The sequence below is a fragment of the Mixophyes fleayi genome, chromosome 2, assembly GCF_038048845.1.
Source record: "Mixophyes fleayi isolate aMixFle1 chromosome 2, aMixFle1.hap1, whole genome shotgun sequence".
In the NCBI taxonomy this organism is placed as follows: domain Eukaryota; kingdom Metazoa; phylum Chordata; class Amphibia; order Anura; family Limnodynastidae; genus Mixophyes; species Mixophyes fleayi.
Genome location: NC_134403.1, coordinates 100,638,607 through 100,652,389, shown reverse-complemented (window position 1 = coordinate 100,652,389; position 13,783 = coordinate 100,638,607).

Here is a 13,783-nt window from a genome sequence, read left to right as displayed (position 1 = left end):
TTGCCTGGTCCATCTAGATAATTCACCCAATTCATGCCTACACTCCACTCTTGGAAACAACCTCACAAACTAAAAGTGTCACTAGGTTTGTGAGGAGGAAGAGAAATGTGAAGGGTCACACTGTGTAAACATCACAGTAAATTCCAACCTACTACCACTTTAGACCTCTCTCTGTTCTTTTAATTATATTTTTCTGTGTTTCTCCTAAAACACTGCTTTATTTAGCTTCATTTATGGCTTCACATAATTATGAGAGTGACAGGTGGCACTATAATGTGTTTAAAGCTTTTTCATTTAGGCAAAGTGCGCCTCAGTGCAATTAGATGGTGTAAAATACGTCACATTAAAAGTATAGGGTAAGACCCAATATAATTTTTGAAGTACTCTGCAAAACAAGATGCATGGATGGGTCTACTTAGTACTTGGTAAGAACTGAACTCACTCCATTTAACCTGTGCAAACTTCTATTCTACACACATATATCTTCCAAACCCATATGCTTTGATGTACTTCAAAGTACCACCAGAGATGATTTGTATTGCACTCCGCTTTATATTTCTACATAAAGAAGGTCCTTTGAGTGAAGAAGCTGAGCACATAAGGGGCATTCCTTGTTGAGTGAGGTTTAGTGCACCAACTTCCATTCCAAAATTTTATGAAACAAAATTATGTAAATTAGGTATACATGTTGCAAAAGTGCATTTTCACAGTTCTACAGACCGGCTTACAGTATTTTTCTCCATGGAAAGGGTTTTGGAATTTTTATATCTCCTCTGAAGTGGAGGAGATCAGAGGGGAAATTTGTTTAAGTGCGGTTTAGTGAAGCGAACCATTTTAGGGCATTTTTTGGGGCAAAAAAAACACCAGGAAAAACATCAGAAAAATAAAGTAGTTGTGACAGATGAGATTGGTAAAACTGTATCACTTTGGAATATTATGGCCCATGATGACTATAAAAAGGATCCCAATCCTCTTTATGACTGAGGCTGTAACAGAATGGCCATTATGGCAATGTGGTTGATGGTTTGGTGCAGAAGATGGTCTTACTTACATTGGAAGAGAGAGAGGGGAAGGATGAGGAGAATCATTATCTGTGGAGGCCCCTCAAAATATATCACATGTAAGTGTTTTGAAATAAAAAGTTTACATATTAACTAAGCTTTAAGAACCAAAATACAAACCATAATGGCCTTTTTTTAAAGTCCTTATTTTATAGCATTGCTCATTTTTCCTGGCATGTGTAGGGTAAAATACTGGAGATTGTTAAAAATCCAAATGGGTGTAGATCATGGTGCTTGTGATAAATAAATATCCATTTGGTAACTATGGGCCTGATTCGTTGAGGAAAATAAAGCAAACAGATGAGTAAGTTTTCTCCTGGACAAAACCATGTTACAATGCAAGTGCAAATTAGTTTATTATTTTGCACATAAGTTAAATACAGGTTGTTTTTTCATGTAGGATGCAAATAATTGATAGCTTTATTTTTATACTGACATTAAAAGATGATCTAGGACATGCTGTACCCCAATTTTAAATCTGTCCCCACATCTTAAACTTTTCTCCCCTCCAATACAATATGGCTTTTCCAAGGTTCAAAGTTACTTATTTTTTTTGCTTTACTATCATTAATGAATCGGGCCCTATGTGTTCAATAAAGAGTCATTAATTTAATTAAATGGGATAACTTATTGTTTAGTTTCCACTTTGGTAATAATTATTGCTGACTTTCTTTGCTATCTTCCAACTACCATTGCATATGACATGTAAAAACATATGAAAAATAACAATGTAAAACATATAAAACAAGTTATAGCGTCACCCTATGAAAAAAACGTATTTAAGTAAACTATATTTATTTATATTTCCAGAGTGAACATTTATTTATCACAAGCGCCAGGATCTGCCCCATATATATTTTTATTGTTATTAAACGTTTTTTTTCTGGAATACATCCTTTGTAGAGGTGGGCAGCATGTTATTACTAGCACCAGTGAACAAGTGTAATTGTTTGGTTTAAAATAGATTGTTATCTCTTCTGAGGCATTGCCTGACTACCGTTTTAGCATTATACAAAGATGCTTGGTATGTGGATGCAATATAAAGACATTAATACCTAAATACATTTTGTTGGTCTCTTTAAATGTATTCTAGACCCAAACCACAATAATATACAATAATATGAGAATGACCATCGAATAGTTTAGTTTAACATATAGGCAATAAGGATGAATGTTTTATTATTAACAGTGTTGTACAGCAAATAAATATTGAAATTTTGAAATATATCTTGCTCAATCACTTACTACACTTTCCTTAATTTAGAGCATGAATCTTCTGTGTTTTCACTCCTGTTGCTTCATTCTCTGCCACCTCTTGTACACACAGTGCTCCTTGGGAGAGTAGATATGGCAGAATTGGTTGGTGTGCTGGTCATAATTATTTCAGATGAAGAGGAGGCAACCAGCAAGTGAGCCATCAAATCTTGGTGTAATTGTGCAGCAGCATTTTTGAGTTGAGCTCTCTGACTGAATCTGTTAAATAATTTATTGCCACGGTCATCAATATGAGCATGAATGCTCTCAAATATATTGTACACCTATAGTGGGCAGTGATGTGGATAGTTAGGTGTTGTACTGCTCTTTTAAGTTGTTAGTGTCTTTGGCTTAACTGCTGAGTTTGGATATGCATGTTTGTGTGTTTTGAAGTTCAGCCACAGCAGCTGCCATGCCAATCAGACTGCCATGTTGTGGGAGGACTGTCCTCATGGTCTGGCTGCTCACACTGCTCAATTTCTGCAGGTACAGGTTGGGCAGGCTCCATGTCCACAAAGAGTTATCACACTGTTTTCCTCTTCCTCTGCAGGTGCTTCTGAAGGCCAGCATAATATTCTCAGATTTGGATCTAGTTTTGGCGAGTTTTTGTATACAAAAATAAATCACTTTTGTAATATGCATAAACAAGTAATATTGCCATAATTATCATCAAAATGAATTGCATGCAGGAATGCAATATATAATTTCTAAATCTCTCTCTATATCAAAAATACAATGCTTTTCACAGTCTGGGACATATGGCGTATGCATAGTGAATACTATGTCACATTTATTTAAACAAACTCTTGCTATACGCACTATTTGTTCTTCTTGGGCAGCAGTATATATTCCTGATCCTGTCCATATCTGAGGTGTTATTTCCTTAACTTCACATATTGTTTTGTTAAAGCAGAAAGGAAACTGTTCGATTGTATGTGGTGCCAAAATTATTACTGGGGGCATAGTCATGTAATATTTATTTGTAACAATTCGTCCACAATCACTAAAATCACACTTTGGCTCCTGACATTTATTATTGGAACTGATATGAGCCAATTCTCCATAAGATACAGGAACTGGTGACATTAGCATAATTTGTCTCAATAAATGCGTTTTATGCAATTGCTCAACTGGATATTCTTTCTTGTAATAGTCATTATGATCAGGACACCATCTTATTGTCAGGAACCCCTCCAACCAGTACAACACCACCGGGAGTCTACTCTGTTAGTCAGTTGTTCGCTGGAGCCCCTAGTGGTGGGGACAGACTTGGCTGCAGACTATAGAGGGTCGTGTGGTGTGTACCAGCTGCGGGGAACCCAGGAGCAGAGGGTAATAGCAGACAGTAATTCCAAAGAACAGGCCGAGGTCAGGGGTCACTTGCCAGGAAGAATCGTCAGGATACACGCCAAGGGTCGAGGTCACGGGCAAATCAGCAGAAACTGTGGTACAGGCCAAAAGGTCAAGTGCACAGTCAAAAGGCAAATCCAGTAAACAGGCAGGGGTCATACACGGCAGGCAACAATCCAAAGCCTTAACACCAGGAGTACAGGAGTACAACAGCAGGCAGCAACACAGGGATCTGGAAGCTATAACCGGCAGGGAGGCTAAGCCCTCCCTGCCTTAAATATACAGTGTGACCAATCAGAGCCTAGCTCTGAAACTGCCCCCAGACTGTGCCTACTACATTAATTAGTAAGATTAATTAGCCCACAGGCTATTTGCAGAATAGCGCATGCGCCCCGCTGCCCACAGTGCCGGGACGTGACGTTGAACTACTCAGCGTCCGGCCATTGCTACAGCAAAGGTCGGCCTGGCCCCGAAAATGACTTCCTGATTAAACCTATATCCTGTGTGTCTTTAGTCCATAATTGAACAGGAACATTGTTTAGCATGTCCTCCATATCTAAAAAGATAAGCGCTGGAAAAGCAGGCAATGGTATATGAACTGTGTCTTAGTGATCCTGCGCTTCCTCCTTATTATGTTTGGAAACATGTAAAAATACTCCATCTGGAGTACAAATTATTTTACAATTTAACTTGCACAGAAGGTCTCATCCTAACAAGTTTGACAGATGATAATATGAAAGCATGTGATGTAGAGATTGGACCTAGGGTCACCTCCGGACTGGTAGATACAGGGAGAGTAGTAACTTGCCCAGTTATCCCTACAGCCTGAACAGTCTGAGAAGAAATTTGTTTCATGCCATACTTGCATCATGACTGTTGGTTCTGGAAAGGATTGTATTTGTATTTGTGATGCAAGTATACAGGTATGACCTTCATCCTATGGGCAGAGTCCAGCCAATTGTCCATTTAGTGGTACAAAAGGCTGTGTGTTTAGGTTTAATTTATAAGAGGATGAACTTCTCTGTGTGTGGGAATAAACCGTCCACCTTGTCCCATAGGAAATGGGAGAAGGAAACCTTGGGTGTGGATTGTATAACTGACATGACAAAAACACTGGGCAATCTCATAAAAAATGTCTAGACATACCGAAAGTAAAACATTGATCAAAATTTACATTTGTAAAATCATGATTTAAAAAACAGTGAATAGAGAGATCAGTGCAGCTCTTCACATGGTATATGTATAAATGCTGCCAAGAGAGAAAAAAGGGGGGAGTGACTTCCATAAAGCTTCCCAAAGATATAGAGATATAAATACTATTCCCAATATGCAATAATAAGAGATTTAAGGTGCAAAATGTAACTTTATATAAAGATATTAAAATCAAACTTACAAAATATAAGTATGGATATGATCTGGCCGAACCAAAGTTATACAATGAGTCTAGCAAATATATAATAAAATAATAGGTATCTCTATATACCCTACTCACAAGCCCTTTTTGTAACTCAAGCCAAACGTGATCACGTTGGCTGGCTTACTTCAAGAGGTCTGCCTGAGGCCAATCATTATTTGCTAGACAAATTATATAACTTTGGTTCTGGACAGATCCTATCCACACTTGTATGTTGTAAGTTTGATTTTAATATTTTTATAGAAAGTTACATTTTGCACGTTTTTTTATTTGTCTCCTATCTTATCCTTATCCTGAATTTCGCTCTCCAATGTTTTTATTTGTAATGGCATAGTCTTTTCTTTTGTCTTTGTTTTCTTTGAAAAATATTCTTTTCATGTCTCTCTACTGCCTTCACTAATGCTAAGACTTCCTATTCCTTCTAATTTGGATGCGATATCATATCCCTGCCCCATATCTGGTCACTTAGTCCACCCATAAAAAGTCCTTTAATCATGGGTTTAAACTGTGCATCTTCTAAATTAGTAAATCCAGCATATTCCTCAATATTTTCTATCAACGTTTTATGATATTCAACCAGTGTTTCTGACAATTCTTGCCTTGTCAAATATGACTTAGACCTAACAATCTTTTGTTGAAACACGAGCTTTAACAGAATTTGAAAATTTCTAACTATTTCTTCATGCTCTTCTGATGTTAAAGGTACAGTAGTTACCCCATAGCAATTTTCTTATAATCTATTTTACCCTCTGACCACATTACTAAAAATTGCTGTTTCTAATCTTTCTCAGTAGGTGCATGTAAAACAAATATTTCTAGTATATATTTACAACTCTGCTGTAGATTCTTTTTAGGATCAGGAACATTTTTCACTATGGATTTTAAATCTGTTTGGCACCAAGGTGCCCAGAGAGAAACATTTCTATCTGAACAATCTACTGTTCCATTACCTTGGATCGTTAATACTCTAACTGACTGAAATTCTTGTGCCTTTTTAGTTACAGTATTAGTATGCCCTGAAAGTTGTACACCTTTTACTACTTTTTCCCTTCTGTCTCTTTTTCTTTCATTGTCTCTGTCTGCTTTTTCTCCAATAATTTTTCTTCTTCTTTTGCTGCACTAGCCTGTGCTTCTTTTACTTCTACCTGTGCTTCTTTTACTAAGGCACTACTACTACTGCAGGCAATTCTAATTTTGTCTTATGCTTGATGTACTGCTTTTGGGTGATTGTTTTTTTTCCTCCTTGGAGCTATAGCTATGGCAGTAGTCTTAACAGCCACTTCTAGTTCATCATACCACTGGTTATCTGAAATACTTGTAATGTTTTCAGGGTACAATGTAAGCAGTAGGAGCTGAAACTTGACAATGCAAGGGCTTTATCTTCCAGTGGCGGAACTACCATTGGTGCAGCAGGTGCGGTGTACTGGGGCCCAAGGATATAATGGGGCCCACTGCATGGGGAACAGGCACTAGAACTAGCTAGTTTCGCCTCTGGTATATTTGCAAGTGTGTCTGGCTGTTTTTTTTTTTCTTCTGCTTTCTGGATTTTATACAATATATACTTCTGATACCAATTATGCAAACATTGCAATTGTTTATTTTTTCGCTTTGCTCCTATAGAAGAAGCAAATCTAGCGATTTAACATTAAAAGTTCTAGTCTCTGGAAAACACATCTTTTGACCTCTCGTCATCTTGCACCACTCATCACAGTATCTCACATAATCAGGATTGACATTTTTCAGGATCCAATAGGCACATTCTTTCCTTAGTGCGTTTAACCTTCTCTTATACATTAGTTCCCATCATGACTAGAGTCAAGGAGCAAATCTGTCATGGGGACAGGCACTTCTTCTCGCTTAAAAAAACACACAAAAGCAGCGCTAAAAAAATATATATTCAGGTAGAATGACCCAAACATACACAATCAGGGATGAAATCTCACAAACTTCAATTAATAAAAATTATTTAATAATGAATCAAAAGTTGCATATAAACATTCATAAAAATACCACATACATAAAATACAAATAAAGGAACCCTAAAAGAATAGCTAATATGAGCTCTAATGAGTAAAAAATAATAGTATAACAGAATTAAGGAAATTATAGTAGTTCAATAGTCGTAGTTCTATAATTCTGTGGGCCCAAAATTGAAAAATATTTTTTACTCATTCAAAGGGTATTTAGTATAGTTCTTGCCTCATTAGATATTGATAGAACGATTCCTATTATTAAGTCCAATAATTTAGTTATGAGGTTGAATAATGGAAAAGCTTGTTCCCAACAAAATTGATAGCAGACTTCACAAGATAATATTGCACATATCAGTATTGAAATTGACAATTTCCCAACTCAAGTAAAGGGTCTTTGTATTGATTGTTTTTATAAATTGACTTAGGACAATCTCAAGACATTATGTTTGAAACCTGTTAAAAGACAAGTTAACCTTACAAAAGAGAAAAGAAAAGCATTTAAAGATTTACAATTGGATACCTCCATTGTCATCAAAGAAGCTGAGAAGGGAGGTGGGGGTAGTCATAGAAAATCAAGTTGATTATAAACATGAAGCCTACAGGCATGATGTACATTTCTACAGAAAACTGTCCCATAATCCAAGTCGGTTGTATCAACAACAAATAAAAGGTCTATTAGATGGTGCCCTAATGATTATCTCCTGGGCATCCCATTATTTCGGGTATAGGTTCCCTCACTTCTAATTTGTCCTCACTTGTTGATTTTTATTTACAGCCTCTGATGTGTTCCCTCAGATCCTATATTCGTGATTCTATGCATCTTCTCAAGTTAGTTAAAGATTTAATATGGCAAGAGGACTATAGTTTCCTCATTTTGGATGTTCAACCCCTATTTACCAACATACCACATTCCTTAGGGAGAGATGCAATTCAAACACCTGTTTCTGCTTGAAGTAGCCTCTTGGAACAACACCAGAGATTTATTCTTGATTCTATCACTTTTCTTTTGAATCATAATTATTTTCTTTTTGGAGCTACGCATTATTTACAGATGATGGGAATGGCCATGGGGACCAGGTTTGCCCTGAGCTACGCCAACATCTGTATGGGTGAGTTCAAGGAGGAGCGCATTTGGGGTGGCAGTCTTGGGGAGAACCTGGTCCTCTATGGCCAGTATATAGATCATTTATTTATTATTTGGAAGGGGGATGAACAATCAGCTGTGGATTTTGTAACTCATTTAAATGATAACTTGTTTAATTTGTAATTCACTTATACCTTTAATAGTCTATCCATTGACTTTTTGGATTTGATTCTATTTGTGAAAAACAGTACAATTGAGTCTTTAACATTTAGGAAAAAAATTGACGCACAAAATTTTCTACATTATGCTAATGCCCACCATAGTCCTTGGAAAGTAACATACCCGAAGTACAACTCATACTTTTGAAATGGAATTGATTTATGCCAGAAATTTTTGATAATCAAGCAAAACAAATGATTGCTCAGTATAAAGAAAGGGGTTACTTCAGATGAAATGTTATATAGGGCCTAAGGTGAGGTAAAACTTATGGAAGGACTTCCCTGTACTAAGAAAAACAAAGCACAAGGTGCTGGTGCCAATTTATTGTCTACAGATGTAGTTTTTATTTCTAAATACAGCAGTGTTTCACATCAGATTAAGAGAATTATCCATACAAATTATCCTATCCTTAAACAGGATCCAGTCCTCCAAACCCTTCTCCCAGAGAAAGCAAAGATTGTTTTTAGGAAAAGCAACAATCTTAAAAATATGTTAGCTCCTAGTTTAAAAAAACAAACTATAAGAAGCACCGATAAACCCTTTACAGTATCATCATCAAATGAGTTGCTTACACCTGTCTGTGGCACTTTTAGGTGCACTAGGACCAGCTGCATTACCTATAAATATGTTAAACATGGTGCTAAAGAATATTCCTCTGCAAAAAATAAAAAAAGGTTTAAATCAACAGGTTTTATTCATTGTAATACAGAGCTTGTCATATACTTATCACAATGCAGTTGTTCTATCCAATATATATCGGTAGGACCACTAGACCCTTAAAAAGGAGGGATACTGAACACAGAAGAAATATTCTTAATAAATTCCAGCTTCATAGTGTCTCTAGACACTATGCAGAGGTACATAATAGAGACCCCACTTGTTTATCTGTGGTTGGGGTGGAACAGGTTAAGGTGACCAAAAGAGCGGGAGACAAGTATAAAACACTTTGCAAACCAGAAGTCTACTGGATGCACTAACTCAAAACTATCCATCCAGATGGCTTCAATAAGGCATTAGAGATTAATAATATTCTTTAGTTTTATTGTGCAAGGCTTTTTCAATTTTATTCTTATTTAATTTGAAGAGGATTTTATATTTTATTATATTTTGTATATTAATCACGTTTTTTACAAAGATCTATATGTGTACATGTATTTAACCACTCGTTGAGTGTTGAAATAAGTATAATATAAAGATTATTAGTACACCAATATTATCATTGTGATAATTATTAGAGTATTATTGATTTAAAATTTTTATGGTTACTTGTTTATATAAGTATTATGATTGATGTATTATTTGTCATTGTTATGTTTTATTTATATAATTGTTTGTATTTATATTTATTATCCATTATTAGTTATTATTTTTTATTTTTATATATATTTCTTTTCTTTTTTATATTAACATTTTCTATTTCTCTTTATATTTTGTGATTAGCCCAGATTTTTTTGAAAAAAAATATCATTATTATTTTAACTATATGTATTATTATTTGATTATTTTATCAATTTTTTTGGCCTTGTGGTCTTTTGTTATTGGATTTTTATATGAATTTGTTTCCAGATCTGTCTTCTTTGAGATTTACCACTTTAAGACAAAATGTTTTTGCTACAACTGATAGAGTAATCAGTTAATGAGTATGTAGTATAAATAAGAACCAGGAGAATGGGTGGTCATGTCTACTTCCCTCTGCAGAAACCGCTTCTAAGCAAAGAAGTGCGTCAGGTTTTTCTTTTTTTTTTAATTAACCCTTTGGAATTATTTGCTTTTTCTGACAAGCTTATCCACGATCTACATTAGACTCCATTTGGATATTTTTTCAATATTAATCTTCATTAGTATCAATCTATCTGCCGGACTAAGGATCCAGTGATATGCTGGTAAAGTACACAGATTATCGGAGCACTCCTTACTTCCAATCCAGGCTTCCCCTATACGCATGTGCACAATCTATTCAGCCTGTGAACGGAGTTTCCTTGTGGAGAATACCACACTAACGGACTGAAGAGTTCTAACTTCCACTAACTACCGAGTCATTTCACATCGAGGCCTGGGTGATCTTGCCGGGTGGTCAGGTAAGCGTTATCGGCTGGCTCTTCCAAGTGGCCTTAGTTGTTTATTCTTTGGAGTAATAAATTGGTAGCCTAAAGTGTGTATGTGCTCTGGATATTTGTGATATCGTTTAACTATTGACTCTCGCAATTTAAGCTCACAGCTGTCAATTTCAATACTGATACATGCAATATTATCTTGTGGAGTCTGCTATCTATTTTGTTGGGAACAAGATTTTCAATTATTCAAGCTTATAACTAAATTATTAGACTTAGTAATCAGAATCATTTTATCAATATGTAATGAGGCAAGAACTACACTCCCTATCCTTTTAGTGAGTAAAACTTATTTTTTAATTGTGGGCTCACAAAATTTTAGAACTAAGGCTATTTGAGTACTATATTGTCCTTGATTCTGTTATAGTATTATTTTTTACTTTATTATTTTAGGGTTCCTTTTATTTGTATCTTATGTATCTGTTATTTTTATGTATGTTTATGTGCAACTTTTGTTTCATTAATAAAATCATTTTTATTAATTGAAGCTTGTGAGATTTCATCCCTGATTGTATATGTTTGGGACATTCTACCTGAATATATATTTTTTTAGTGCTGCTTTTGTGTATTTTTTTCCTTGATTATCCAAGGAGGGTTATGGCCTTCTGTTTTGCAACAGCTTTAAACTTTCAAATTATATTGATATCTATTTGTGCGCCTTATCGAGGTATTATTTTTCTTTTTCTTACTTCTCACTTATTATGTTTTCAACTTATTAACTTTACAAATAAGTATACCACTTATCAAATCACTGAAGACTAATACTTTCTGCCAGACGTGGGTGATCAGTCCACTCTGCAAAAGCCCATTTACAACTATATTTCTTAGGTTTCAGCTTTGCAATCGCTCATATCTCTCCTTATACACTTCCTCAAAATATTTTGGAGCACAGAAAAATATATATCATATCTATTACTCACCAAGTGTAGACGATATATATCATATCTATTACTCACCAAGTGTAGACGGTACACCATCCTCAGTGACCCCAGATGACGGTCCGTGGCACTGTAAGTCTTCCCCCCGTCTTGGGAGTGGTGAAGAGAGCGGGATTGTGGAAGGAATGGACAGAACCCCCACTGTAGATGATTAAAAAAATACCCTCTTCTTCTTAGTATCTTCTTTATAATAATTGATGATGACCACCAGTCTTGTTTCCGATATATTTCTTTTTAACTCTATTTAATAGATACAACCCTTAACTGAGAACAAGTTCTTCACTCACGATAAGAAAGCGAACACATCACTGTTTTAATACAGAGTTTTATACATATTTTGGGTTTTCCTCTCTTATGACAAAAGTACTGATATTGCCAAAACAAATCTAAATCTGATGTTCTATATTTATTCTGCTCAAGGATTTTTAATCATTAATGCTCTCCTTTATCCACCTTATTATGGAAAAACACAGGTCATGTATCCTTTTTTCACTCTGTGACACATAGACAAATTTATTATCTTGTTTTCACTCAGTGGCACGTAGACATTTTTCTTAAAATAAAAGATACATGAATATAATTTCTTATTAGTAATATAGGTTAATTGTAACATATTAGTTTTTAATTATTACTTTCACAGATGTTAAATTAGTATTTATAGAATTAACATTCATTTACAGTCTATTTTCAATTGCTCTCTTCACAACTGTAAAAATTTTCACCAACTTTGGCATAGGCTGCGGTGAGCTGACTGGCTAAACTTACACAGAGCAGCGGCACAAATACAGGGCAGTTAAAGAAAAATACAATCTCTATGAAACATAGTGGCCGAGCAGTGGCAGACAGGATGGAAGTTTAATCATCATCAGCTATTTATATAGCACCACTAATTCCACAGCGCTGTGCAGAGAGCTAACTCACGTCAGTCCCTCCCCCTATAGAGCTTACAGTCTAAATTCCCTAACACACAAACACACACAGCACAGGCATAGACTAGGGTGAATTTAAGAGCAGTCAATTAACCCTTCTGTATGTTTTTGGATTATAGGAGGAAACTGGAGGACCTGGAGGAAACCCACTCAAACACGGGGAGAAGATACAAACTCCACACAGATAAGGCCATTTTAATAAAGTAAAAGAAATGTTTAAAACATAAAGGCAGAGCACTGGCTGATAAGATGGTAATTATGGAAAAGAAAATATCCCAGAGTAGGCCCACACCACAACTGCAATGATTTGAGAAAATTGCTTCAGTTGGTGGCATGGCAGCTCATTTGTTTTTAAACTGATACAAAGATCTACATGCAGTCACTGAATAACATAGATGCCAGAAATTTTTTTGGGCTGCAGACAGAACCTCCTGATCAACCTATCATTTTTAAAGAAATTCTGAACAATCAAGTTTTGTGTGCAGAGCATGATACAATCCCTATGAAACATAGTGGCTGAGCACTGGATGATAGGATTGTCATTTTAGAAAACAAAATAGATACGTCTGACCAAGAAGTAAAATGGTGGGAGTAAAACCACAGACACATTGGAAAGTAAAGAGGCAATAATCAGAGCTCATTAGACAGACTGCAGCAGCAGCATTAGTATCATCATCATCATCATCATCAACATTTATTTATATAGCGCCAGAAAATTCCATAGCGCTTTACATTTGGGAACAAACAATAATAAGACAATACTGGGTAATACATACAGACAGAGAGGTAAGAGAACCCTGCTCGAAAGCTTACAATCTATAGGACAATGGAAGTTAGAAACACAAGGGCATGTGCTACATCATATTGCACAATGGACCAGCCAGACTGCAAAGGTAAAAGTACTAAGTGGGCTATGTGTGTTGCAATGTTGGTCAGAAGGTTGTTGTCTTGCGTTAGCAGTGTAGAGGATGGTAATAGGGTAATCTAGGGAAATTAAGATGATGGTTGAGGAATATCATAACCTTGTCTGAAGAGGTGGGTTTTCAGTGACCGCTTGAAGGTTTCAAGACTAGAGGAAAGTCTTACTGTGCGTGGGAGGGAATTCCACGAAATGGGTGCAGCCCGGAAAAAATCCTGTAACCGAGAATGGGAGGATGTGATGAGAGTGGAGGAGAGACATAGATCTTGTGCAGAACGGAGGTGTCGAGTAGGGAGATATTTTGTTTGTTATGGGCCACAGACAGCATATCCTGCACTGACCACTCATATTTTAAGAAATTCTGCACAAGCAAATTTATTGTGTATGTAAAGCATGGTACATGTTGAAACCCAGTCGCAATCCGCACAAAATGTTCACTACGTCCTCACTCTTCTAGTGAGTACGAGCAAGGATGTAGTACTGGGACTTGATTCAACTGTCTATACACCACATTCGGTATCTGTTCTCTTA